Source organism: Gossypium arboreum, chromosome 11 (genome assembly GCF_025698485.1).
Source record: "Gossypium arboreum isolate Shixiya-1 chromosome 11, ASM2569848v2, whole genome shotgun sequence".
NCBI classification, from domain to species: Eukaryota; Viridiplantae; Streptophyta; class Magnoliopsida; order Malvales; family Malvaceae; genus Gossypium; species Gossypium arboreum.
Window position 1 is genome coordinate 73342971 of NC_069080.1, and position 12512 is coordinate 73355482.

General features: G+C 35.1%; 1 non-coding gene across 1 annotated transcript; it reads left to right on the top strand.

The window, feature by feature from the left end:
• The first annotated feature begins 3937 nt into the window (after positions 1 to 3937).
• On the top strand, positions 3938 to 4044 carry LOC128284938 (small nucleolar RNA R71). The gene has a single exon (XR_008275356.1). It is a non-coding gene; the product is annotated as a small nucleolar RNA R71 (small nucleolar RNA).
• Positions 4045 to 12512: the final 8468 nt, after the last annotated feature.

The window sequence follows — 12512 nt, forward strand, 5'->3', positions numbered from 1 at the left end:
AAGTGCTTCGGTTAATAGTATGATCGATGCCTCTGACGTCTGATGATCCTCGAGCTAATTAAGTGGCACTATAAGAAAATGGAAAGGAAAAGGAGTAAGCATAAAGCTTAGTAAGTTGCATGCAAATAAATATAACAACAACTTTACCATTCATCATCATGATCATAGTACAAAAGTAGGCATAAGCACAACTTACTCATCACTATCCAATACAATTCACATAGTATATATTGAGCTCACATCTCATACATTTCAAATAGGTACCTGTACCACTCACAACATGATTATACTTTTCTCATTTAACTTAAACTGTAACTCTCACTGTTGAACCATTTGGAATGCTATCAGATATTCACTAAGCCTCAAACATAGGGTGTAATGTCGATGCCATGTCCTAGACATGGTCTTACACTGGCTCATCCATCAAGTCGATGCCATGTCCCAGACATGGTCTTACACTGACTGTCGAAATCGAGGTCGACGCCATGTCCCTGACATGGTGTTACACTAGCTCTCACATATCTGTGCCGATGCCATGTCCCAGACATGGTCTTACATTGACACCTCTATAAGTCCCGATGCCATGTCCTAGACATGGTCTTACACTGACACATCTCGTAGCCGATGCATGTCCCAGATATGTCTTACACTAGCTCTCGTCTCAATACTAATGCCAAGTCCCAGACATGGTCTTACATTGGCTTTCATAATGTGGTCGATGCATGTCCCAGACATGTCTTACACTAGCATACAAATAACCCAAATTTCATGGCATGAATATCCGATTAATTCCCTAAGGTTCAAACAGGATTTCTACTATCTCAATATTCATCATACATAATCATTTATACAAACAAGAAATTTATGCTATATCAATTCAAACATATATAATAACAATGTAGTTATATTATTTACATACAGCTTACCTCGGTATACAAAATGTAGGCGACTAGTTCGGCTTAGTCCACTTGCTTTGCTTTTCCCCGGTCTAGGCCTGGATTTTGTAATTCTTGATCTAAAATGATAGAAATTCATTCATTTCATCAGCATATTAATCTAGGCACTCGAAAATTCATAATTGGGCAAAATAACCATTTTACCCCTAGGTTTTAAAATTGATTTTTATCAAATTTCCTTATTAGCCAAGCCTAATCGACTATTTATCTCTCTTATAACAACCCCAAATTTCCAATATTTTGCAACATTACTATCTATTTTTCAAACTTTACAAAATTGTCCTATTAGGGTTTTTCATGAGAAGTCCCTTTACAAAAGTTGCTTATTTCACAATCATGATTCATTTTCTTCGATAAAATTTCAGAAAACAACATGAACACTCTCATGGTAAAACCCTAGACTTTCAATCATTTTTTAAAATAGCCCCTTCGTTAGAAAGCTCATGCTACAAGGATCTCAAAAGTACAAAAATATTCAAAAAAAGCCCTCAAAGTCTCTTACTTGCAAAGGCTTTAATTTGCTAAAAATTTTCTTGCTTCCATGGCCATTTTCTTGCAGGAAAATCGGTGGAGAAGGACCAAGAGAAAAAGATGATAGCCTTTTTCTTAGGTTTTATTTTAATCAATTTAGGCCATCTAACTTTGACTTTCTCATCCCTTTTGTCCCTATGGACGACCACCACTATTTTAAGGGTCTATTTTCCCTTTAAAGACCCTCAATTTTGGTTCTCTAGCTATTTGACACCCTTAGCTATCAAAATAGGACTTTTGCACTTTATGCAATTTAGTCCTTTTTCACAATTAAGCATGCAATCGCTAAAATTAATCCACCGAAATTTTCATGCACTTGTATAATTATGTCATAACATATAAAATAATTCCAAAATAATTTCTTTGACTCTGAATTTGTGGTCTCGAAACCACTATTTTGACTAGGCCCAAAATTGGGCTGTTACAGAGTTTCCCTTCTTGCTCAATAGTTAATTCTGCTGAAACAATCACAGGCAAAGTAGAAGTGTTACCGAAATAGACATATTTTAAATGTGAGGTAAGTACCTTGAGTTCTAATTTAGGTGGCTCCTCAATTGACGCTTTTGGTTGGGTATAATCCCTATTCTCTAACTTCAAAGATTTAAAACGGGATTGCAGATTAAATCCCTTTGATTAGCTTCTAGCAAAGCTAAGTATTCATCCTCATTTTCATCATTTGGAGGGTCTGATGTTAAAACTTGTTCCAATGGGTCCTCAACATAGTTGGGTTCCTTTTAACAATTAAATCTTCTAAATCAGACACTGCAGAACAATCATCAATTGTGTCAGGAAATCGCATAGATTTAAAAACATTAAATGTTACCTGATCATCCTGAACACGCATTGTAAGCTTTCCCTTCAGCATAGCAATAAGGGTCCTTCCGATTGCTAGGAAAGGCCTTCCTAAGATTATTGGTGCTTATTTGTCTGCTTCAAAGTCTAGAACAACAAAGTCAGCAGGAAAGATAAATTTTTCTACTTGTACCAATATGTCCTCAATTTTTCCTTCTGGATGTGCTAAGGATCGATTGCTAAATGAAGTGTAACTGTAGTAGGTCTAACTTCACCTATCCCCAACTTTCTAAATATTGACATGGGCATCAAGTTGATACTAACACCCAAGTCACATAGTGCCTTACCACAATATGTCACTCCTATGTTGCAAGGTATTGTAAAACATCCAGGATCCTTCAACTTTGGGGGTAGTTTGTTTTGAATATATGCGCTGCATTCCTTCGTAAGGGCTACTGTCTCAAATTCTCCAAGTCTTCATTTTTTTGACAGGATATCCTTCATGAATTTGAGGTAGTTCGACATTTGTTCAAGTGCTTCAACCAACGAGATATTGATATGAAGTTGCTTGAGTACTTCTAGGAACTTCTTGAGTTGAATTTTCTGCTTCTACTTTTGAAGTCTTTGAGGGTAGGGTGGTGGAGGTTTCTTTACTGGAACTAGTTGATTTGTCTTCTGTGGCAATTCTGCATCTAATGAAGTTGTTAGTTGATCAAAATTAGCTGGTTATGAAGTTACTTTGTCAGATTTTGTAGATTTTGGTTCCGGTGGAACTAGAATTTCAGCACTCGGTTGAACTTCCTCTGAGTCTTAGGCATCAGTTGGCTCCTTTTCAACTTTGATGGTGTTGGGTTCTAATGTCTTTCTGCACCTCAATGTTGATGCTTTACAATGCTCTTTCCCTGGATTCCTCAGATTCTCCGTATCACTAGGTAAGGCACCTTGTGGTAGGTTTCTGAGTTCAATTGCAAGCTGGCCCATTTGGTTTTCCAGGTTTTTCAATGTAACTGCTTGGCATTGGATTAAGGCATCATTCTTGGCTATGTATGCATTCAACAAGTTTTCTAAGCCATTAGATGGTCCAGCTTGAGGTTGTTTCTGAACTTGTTGGGTAAAAATAGGTGGCTGGGTCGGTCTAGGTTGGGCATATGTGTTACTAGGTCCAGCCCCTTGGTTACTCCAGGAGAAATTAAGGTGGTTTCACCATGATGGGTTATAGGAATTGGATTGCAGGCCTTGCCTTCCTTGATTTTGGTTTTGGTTACCCATGTAATAGACGGATTCTAGGTTCGACGAACATTCTTCAAACAAATTTCCTTCCCCGCAATAGACACAAGCTACATTTTCCACTTGATTCGGCGGCTGAGCTGCAAAACTATTAAACCCATTAATGGTAAAATTTTTAAGCATTGATGAAATGGATGATACCTGAGATACGAGTGAAGTGAGAGCGTCCACTTCATGTATTCCAGTGACTCATCTTCCTGACACTGCTCAATTGGTTGGCTATTGATTATTATTACTGGCAATCTTCTTAATGATTTCATAAGCCTCATTAAGATTTAGAAAGGAGAGCACCATTAGCAGAAGCATCCACTACCACCCTCGTGTGTGCATTAAGACCATTATAAAATGACTCAAGTTGGATAAAATGAGAGATTTCGTAATAAGGGCACTTCTGTAATAATTCTTTGTATCTTTCCCATGCCTCATACAAGGACTCATCATCCATTTTTTGGAAGGCAGTGATCTCGTTCCTCAACTTAGCATTCTTGCTAGGTGAGAAATACTTCATAAGGAATCTTTCTACTAACTCTTGCCATGTGGAAATTGAATTTGATGGCAATGGGTTCAATTAGGCTTGAGCTATACCCTTAGTGAATATAGGAAGAACTTCAATCGTAATGCATCTTCGGGTACTCCGACTAACTTAAAAGATTCACTCACCTGCATAAACTGTAACACCCCTTACTCGTATTCGATGTTGGAATAGGTTACGAGGCATTACCGGGCTTATACACAAGCAATCATACAAAACTGAGCTGCAAATTTCCATCCAAATTTAAAACTTTTCATAAACATTCATAACGTCCCTAAAACGAACCTATGAGGCCCAAAACATACATTGGAGGCGGTTCGGGACTAAACTGAGAACTTTAGAAAATTTCACAACCCTTAGAAAAAATTTCCTTGTTTTAAGAGCCACATGCCCGTGTGGCTTGGGACATGCCCTTGTGGGCAAGCCGTGTGGTCACACACACTCGTGTCCCTAACTCGTGTAACTCTCTGTTTGTCACCCAAGAAGAAATTGAAGTCACACAGCCAAGTTACATGCTCGTGTGCTAGGCCGTGTGGTCGATTTAAAATTTATGATTTTTCATAAAATAGGTGCAGACTTCACACGCCAGGGCACACGCCTGTGCCTGAAGCCATGTCATCCACATAGTTGAGACACACGCCCGTGTCTCTGCCCATGTGCTCAATTCTGAGCATTCTATTTTGCAACAATTAAGGTGCAGGGGACACACGACCAGAACACACGCCCGTGTCTACCGGTGTGGAAAAAAACAAGGCTATTTACCAAGCCATTTTGTCACCCTTTTATGCACACACCTACACAACAAAACATAACACCAATCCAAGCAATTACATTCAACCAATTCAGCCACAATCAAGACATCCGCACATTATTCACATGCTACGATTTACCACATGCAAACATCACGTACTTATCAACTTAAACCATGCAAATTTCCATATCTATGAAAACATCATCATATGTATATATATACTTAGACCAATATTAGCCAATTCCAAATGGCCATTTACAAAATGAATTATCAACCAATATAGGCCAATACATTAGGCCAATTCAATTATGACACATAACAAAATAATCAAGTCCTTATACATGCCATAACTCAAAATGTCAAATTCATTGGTACCCCAAAAATCAGTTGATAGTGTGAGTGGATCTCCGACAGTCTTCGATCCCCGGCTAGCTTGGTGACACTATAAGACAAGGGAAAGAAAAGTGGAGTAAGCTATATAGCTTAGTAAGTTCCCATCAAATAATAGGCATCATAAACCAACATTTAACATTCAATTAACATGATGATAATTGGCATAAATATTATTAAGATCTTATTGTCAAAACTTACTCAATCATAACCTTACTGAGGGTTCATCACATAACGAGCTCATCACATATGAGTTTTTCATACATACCTGAGTCATGTCGAATTAGATTTACACACAATTCATCTTTGACATACTCATTAAATTACCCATTGAGCCACTAAGGGATACTTGGGAGTTCCGTGCACACTGTACCATACCAATGCCATATCCTAGATATGGTTTTACATGGGATCTCGTATCGAACACCAATAACCCAGTTATGGTCTTACACGAAATCTCATATCGATGCCATATCCCAGATATGGTCTTACACGAAGCCTCATATAGATGCCATATCCCAGATATGTTCTTACACATAGTCTTAGTAACCATAATGTCATGACATTTGTATCCTATCTATTTCTAAGGTTCAACCGGGATTTCACTCTTGTTGTAACTTTATCGAAAACTTCATGAGTCAATCACAATTCATACAATAATAAAGCATTTAAAACATAATTAAAATAATGCATTATTTGCATAAGAACTTACCTCGGTACAAAAATAGTAGAAATAGGACCTACTAGTCAAACACCTTGTTTTTCCCTCGATCTAGGTCCAAACCTCGTTTCTCGTAATCTATAATAGTAAATTTAACTTCTTTATTATTCACATTACTCAAATCAGTTCAAAAATTACATTATGGAAAAATTACATTTTGCCACTAAACTTTGACATTTTTACACTTTAGTCCCTAGGCTCGTAAATTGAAATAAATTCAATTTATTTTATTCCCAAGCCTAGCCAAACCTATTTTATGCTTATAACATCCTACATTTTTCATTTAATCACACTTTTACACACATTTTATAACCTTTTTACAAATTGGTCCTTGTGACATTTTAATAAAAAATCACCTAGCAAAAGTTGTTTATCAAACATCTAACATACATTTTCTACGATTAGACATCAAAATGCACAAAACTTATTCATGGTTAAAGTTTTATACTTTTATTTTCTTTCAAATTAGTCCTTAAAATAGCTAGATTAGGTTACAAGGATCTCAAAAACATAAAAATCATTAAAAATACGGCTAGAATGGACTTACAATTGAGCTTGGAAGATGAAAAAACCCTAGTTATGGTTCCCCCTTGAGAATTTCAGCCATGGGAGGAAGATGGACAAAAATTGACTTTTAATTTGATTTTTAATTTATTTATTAGCCAAATGACCAAAATGCCTTTAACTTAAAACTAAAAATTTCTCTTCATGTCCAATTTTGTCTACTAACTTAAAAAATGGCTAATTACCATTTAAGGACCTTCAATTTAAAATTTCATAACAATTAGACACCTCTAGCATGTAGAACTCAACTTTTGAACTGTTTACAATTTAGTCTTTTTTGCTAAATTGAGTGCTCAAACGTCAAAATTTTCGAACGAAATTTTCATGAAATCATCCATAAAATTGTAGACCATAAAAATATAATAAAAAGAAGTTTTACTATGTGAGATTCGTGGTCTTGAAACCATTATTTTGACTAGGCCCTAAATCGGGTTGTTACATTAACAGTCTTAAGTGAAGGTGAGGATCTTCGGTAGGTAATCCACTGAATTGCCCCACAGTCTGAAGCATCTGGAACATGACTGGCTCCAGCTCGGATTATTGTGCCTCGATTTCAGGTCTCCTAATACCCGGATTAAGATCATTAAACACTAGCACGACATACTGTCTTAAAGCTCCATCCCTATCATCAACAATAAGGATAGGATTTTGAGTAGGGTTTGCTCCTTTTCCTTGATTCAGATTTTCAAAATTCATCTCTTCGGTCCTTCTCTAACTTGCTTATCTTTGTTGTTGTCGAAAAGTTCGTTCAATCTCAGGGTCTACAAGGAGTAAATTGATAAAATAGTCCAAACACCTAAAATATTCATAGAAAAATTAATTAAGTTAAAGTTGAACAGAAAAATAAACCAAAATGCAAAACTAACAAATTCACAAATAATGACTTTTTAAAATAGTCCCCAGCAATGGCGCCAAAAACTTGGAACGACGGAAATGTGCAAGTGTACACAATCGCAACAAGTAATAAAGTGGCAAGTAAATGTCGAGTTATCGTACCCATAGGGACTATGAAAAGAATTATTTATGAATGCAATTTAAAACACTTTGGTGAAGAAAAATATTTTGATGTTAGAAATGATTAAAAACTAAAAAACAAAGTAAAATAAATAAAATAAAATAAGGTTCTAATGCACGATTTCATAAGCTAATTTTAATCAAGGTGACATAATTGTGTTAGATTAATTGCATTTCTTAACTTAGAATTATTAAAATCATGTTTATATTGTTACGAATAAATTCACGGAAACTCGGTAATTTTCTAACTTATGAACCTACTTACCTACAAAAATCCATTCATCTCTTGACCATATCTCTACGTCAATTCAACCAATTAAACAAACTTTAATAGGCAAATGTGTTAATGCACATACATACTTATGAAATTAAAATAATCTCTTGTACATATCTCTATGCCAATTCAAACAATTAATTTAATCATATAAGAACATAAAAGATTACGTGAGGCAATAATGTATTTCTACCTTGAAACAGTTTAATCACAATAATCTTGCAAGTTGTACAAGGCAATTGTATCGCTTGATACCATTGCTAATTTAACCTTCAGCTACCTTAAATGATTAAACATGCACTAATTAAGTATCGTGTCAACTAATTACAATTTCAATCCGTTTAAATAATTAATTCATTAGTTACTTTACAATTGTAATGCAAGAATAACTTAGTCATAGTTTTACTTAATCAAACATCTTACCGAGGCCTATAACAACACAAACATAATTTTAATAAATTAAGAATATGAAATGCAATAAACCTAACACAAATTAAATTTAAGCCGTATTAAATAAACAAATCATATCAACATAAATATTCATAGACATGTTCATCATAACAACAACATAATTTAAAAAGATAGAGAACAAGAAGCAAATCCTGTGTTTCTTTGTGGCTTGGCTGAATTGCTCCACTCTTCCTTCTTCACTTGTTCTTGTCGAACCAAGGCTTTTATGAACACTTGAATGTTGCTCCAAATGATGGATGAACGACTCTTTTTCAATAGGTGAAATCAGCAAGAGGACAAAGGAAAACAGATGGAGAAATAAAGAGAGAAAGTTAGAGAGAAGAGAAGAGATGAGAAAGTTACGGTGTGTTGAAATGAGCGGCCAAGGGGGTTTTTATAGGGTGAGAGGGCTGCTAAAAATAGCCAAAATCAGTAGCCAAAGAGCCTTGCCATGGTTGGCCACATATATGGTAAGTTTGAAGTTTTCAAACTTGCTATATTAAGGCTAGGGCAAATTTAGAAAGGCACAAATAGTAAAGGGTTGGTTTGCAGTTTGACGAAGTCTTCAAGCGCCTTTTTGCAAGCCAATTAACCAGCCAAGCAAGCTGATTGGGTCAGTATGCTAGACGATTTTGGGCTGCCCAAAGCTTGACCGGTTTCGGTTCTCTAGGTTCCGCTCAACTTGGTCACTTTTCATAATTTAATTAAAAATAATTTATTTAACCCAAATTAAATTAGATTAAAATTAAAATTAAAATCAACTGGGCCAATTTTTGCCCTTTGTACAAATCTATCGAAAATGATTAAAATTAATCAATATTTATTATAAAATTATTTAAAATTCATTATATTAATAATTTAAGTCCAAAATAATTATTTTATAATAATTATATATTTTCGACAATAATTTTATCAAACAAAGATGAATTTGAGTTAAAAAGGGCATGAAAAAGACTATCACTTCATATTTGCATTTTTAGCAAAACACTGTGTGACAGCCCTAAAGTGACACTAGTCGGAAAGCGGTTTCGGGACCGCTAAACCGAGTCACCAAATTATTTGAATATAATGATTATTGTCTAAAATATGTGAATATGAATGTGTGAAAGTTTTAAGCTTCGATTTAGTCAATTGCATGTGAATTTAGCTAATAGGACTTATGTGTGACACTTTTGAAATGTGATAGGTCGATCTATAAGGATCTATTAGTGCATGAGATCAAAAGGGTGGACTTGCATGTCAATTTCCCCCTTAATTAGTAAGTGGCCGGCCATGACAAGAAGGGTGGACAAAATGTTATGGGCAAAACATGTCATAAACATGTTATGTTAATGCTTATGTTAGGAATAATAAAGTAAAGAACATGGGCAATAAAATATTAGTGTTAGTAGGAGGAGAAACAAAAAAAAAAAAATGTGTGTGGTCGCCCCCTTCATTGCCTTGAATTGAAAGAAGAAAAAAAAAAGAGCTTCATTCTTTGGTTCTTCTTGGCCGAATTGAAGAAAGGAAGAAGAGAGGTTTCGGTCACCTTGAGCTTAAGGAGAGGTTAGTATGTTGTGTTAGATTCTTAAATTTTAAACTTGTTTCTAGTTAATTAGCTAATTTCTTACACAGCCCATGGAAAAAATTTCGAAATCTTGGTGATGGCTTGAGCATTCGGTTTTAGTTATAAAAGGATGAGATTGGGTTATAATCTTTATGTTTTATGAAGAATTGTTGAAGAGAAGGGTTTAAGTAGTCAAATTATAAATTTTAATGCTCATGAGTACAATGGCCAAACATAGATTTGTCTAAAGAATTGAACAAATGCCGTGTGAGTGATTGAAATGAATGAGTTGGAGGTTGGATCATGTTAAGATTCGCCTTGTACATAAACATTAAGAGTTTGATGTTTTGTGATTTTTGGAAGGTAAATAAGGTTATACACAAGATGAATACTAAGATTTTGGTTGACTTGTTTTTAGTGAGGTTCGGCCAAGGACCTTATGTACAAGTTTATTCGGTTTAAGTAGAGTAAATGTGACGGGTAGATATGGAGTAATGTGTATATTGGTTCGGCTGCTAAGCAAGGAAATAATTGTTGGTAACATAGTATCTATGCACTTATGAATATATATATATATATATATATATGGTATTTTGAGTATAATTGCTCATTGATAAGGTTGGTTAATAGTTCAAGTAAGGATTACTATATTTGATATGTACACAAATTGAGGCAATAGGTTCGGCAATTAGCTTAAGACATACGGGTAATATCATATGTCCGATCATAGTTAAACATTCGATAATTGTGATTCTTTGGCTACAATGTTTGAATATCGCCATGGGGAGAATATATGATCGGTTGCCTAATATTAGTTCGAAATGAATCTAAATAAATAGATATTTGTATATAGTAAAGCTGGATAAGTAATTGAATAAATTTATTTGTTTATTAAGCTCAAGAGCTTAGAGGATCAAAGTTGGATAAGGGATAGGAAAAAGTGATCGAATAGCCGTCGAAATCGTTCGACCACATCCGAGGTAAGTTTTCGAGTAATGAAACTTAGATTATGATTCGATTAGATTATGTTATAAGCAAATCAAAATCATGCCCTTTGTATGTAGCTTTTGAGCTGAAAATGATAATGCTTGATAAGTGACTTGTGTTTGAATTCTAGTTACGAAAATGAAATATTGATGTGTCATGATTTATTGATATGTGCATGGATATTCGGATTGATAACCGGGCTAAGTCCCGAAGGCATTTGTGCGAGTTACTATATCCGGGCTAAGTCCTGAAGGCATTTGTGCGAGTTACTATAACCGAGCCAAGTCCTCAAGGCAATTGTGCTAGTTACTATAACCGGCTAAGTCCCAAGGCAATTGTGCGAAGTTACTATAACCGGCTAAGTCCCAAGGCATTTGAGCGAGTAGCTATATCCGCTAAACCCAAGGTACATGGTTTGGGAATGAGCGATCTTTCGTAATAATTTCAATTAATACGCTCGTAAAATCCCAACGATAAGGTACGTTTCGTATATGCATTGGAGTAGTGATTTCGTTTAAATATTATCCGCTCAGTCGTTAGTGAGCTTTCGGGCCTTTGGTTAAGTTGATCCCTTATGTATGAATATAAGGGTTGGAAATGTGAAGTAGGACTGATTTTTGAGAATACGTGTATATGAAATTATCCGTTTAGTTATATGAATGCTATACTTCAGTTGTGCCTAATTTTATTGCTCAAAACTTACTAAGCATTAAATGCTTACTCCGTTCTTTGAATCTCTGTTTTATAGATTTTGGTTCGTCAGCTATCGGACTCGGGATTGTCGACGTCGAAGTCGTCCACACTATCAAAGCCCTTTTGGTACACTTTCGGTTGAACTCTGAAAATGGCATGTATAGGACTACCATTTTTGTTGTTGGTCATGTACCCTTTGGTTTTGTATAAATTTGGATAGCCATGCGAAAATGGCTTATATACACTTTGAGCATAGCATTATAATCATCTTGTATGTTGTTCATTGAGAGTTATGGAAATGTTTGGTAACGATTAGCCATTGGGAATGGTTAATTATGATTATTTTGATGCTATGTATGACAAACTCTAGTTGATTCATGGAAAACCATGAAATAGGTAAGGTTTACCTTAAAAACAGATGCTGACAGCAGCAGTGGTGTGGATTTGAAAAATCACTAAAAATAGTAAGAATGGAATTAAATAGTGAATAAATTATGTAATTGAACCTTGATGAATCTATTTTCATAGGGAAGTAATGAAACGATCATATGAACAGTATTTTATGAGATTTTAAAGTTTTCGTGAAATAGGGCCAGAGCGGTTTCTGGATTCCCTGTTCGGACTTAGGAAATTCATTATAAATTAACCAGAGATAGTTAGAAGTCATGCCATATATGTATAGATTTCTTTTCAAGTCTAGTTTCTTTAGAAACAAACTAAATAAGTATTGAAGCCCTGTACAGGGAGATATTTAAGTCGTAATGCATGAAGGTCAGAGCAGTCGAACCTTGAAACAGGGGAGACTTTAACTAATAAACTGTACTAATTGGCCCAACCAAAAATTCAAGAAAAAAATTTTTAGATGGATATATGAGTCTATTTTCAGGGAAAATTTACGAAACTGATTTTTGAGTTTTGGAACTTAGGACATGATTTTTAAGGTGACAGTGACGCAGTTAGCCAGCTAGTCTTGAAATTTTTAAAATGGACTGTAAAAATAAGGGAATTAAGTCTGTTAACCCCT